The sequence below is a fragment of the Cucurbita maxima genome, unplaced genomic scaffold, assembly GCF_002738345.1.
Source record: "Cucurbita maxima cultivar Rimu unplaced genomic scaffold, Cmax_1.0 Cma_Scf07443, whole genome shotgun sequence".
NCBI classification, from domain to species: domain Eukaryota; kingdom Viridiplantae; phylum Streptophyta; class Magnoliopsida; order Cucurbitales; family Cucurbitaceae; genus Cucurbita; species Cucurbita maxima.
This window is the reverse complement of record NW_019279458.1, coordinates 1-634: the sequence shown is the minus strand read 5'-3', so window position 1 is coordinate 634 and position 634 is coordinate 1. Positions and strand designations below refer to the sequence as shown.

Sequence of the window (634 nt, the reverse complement as noted above, 5' to 3'; positions counted from 1 at the left end):
TGTCGGGTGCGATCATACCAGCACTAATGCACCGGATCCCATCAGAACTCCGCAGTTAAGCGTGCTTGGGCGAGAGTAGTACTAAGTTGGGTGACCACTTGGGAAGTCCTCGTGTTGAACCCCTTTTTTTCTTTCAATTTCTCCCAGTTCTTTTCTTCCTTTCTCTACAAATGAGAACCTCCCCCGCTCACGCCCATCGCGTTTCGATCATGCCGCCCCGCATGCGTTAAATCCGATTTTGTGCGCATGACATGTCGGGTGCGATCATACCAGCACTAATGCACCGGATCCCATCAGAACTCCGCAGTTAAGCGTGCTTGGGCGGGAGTAGTACTAAGTTGGGTGACCACTTGGGAAGTCCTCGTGTTGAACCCCTTTTTTTCTTTCAATTTCTCCGAGTTCTTTTCTTCCTTTCTCTACAAATGAGATCCTCCCCCGCTCACGCCCATCGCGTTTCGATCATGCCGCCCCGCATGCGTTAAATACGATTTTGTGCGCATGACATGTCGGGTGCGATCATACAATCACTAATGCACCGGATCCCATCAGAACTCTGCAGTTAAGCGTGCTTGGGCGAGAGTAGTACTAAGTTGGGTGACCACTTGGGAAGTCCTCGGGTTGCACCCCTTTTTTT

The 634-nt window shown here is 50.8% G+C and overlaps 3 non-coding genes across 3 annotated transcripts; all 3 read left to right on the top strand.

The window, feature by feature from the left end:
• The first annotated feature begins 4 nt into the window (after positions 1-4).
• On the top strand, positions 5-123 carry LOC111476317. Its single transcript, XR_002717043.1, has one exon. It is a non-coding gene; the product is annotated as a 5S ribosomal RNA (ribosomal RNA).
• Positions 124-256: 133 nt separating this feature from the next.
• LOC111476318 lies at positions 257-375 on the top strand. Its single transcript, XR_002717044.1, has one exon. It is a non-coding gene; the product is annotated as a 5S ribosomal RNA (ribosomal RNA).
• Positions 376-508: 133 nt separating this feature from the next.
• Positions 509-627, top strand: LOC111476319. The gene has a single exon (XR_002717045.1). It is a non-coding gene; the product is annotated as a 5S ribosomal RNA (ribosomal RNA).
• Positions 628-634: the final 7 nt, after the last annotated feature.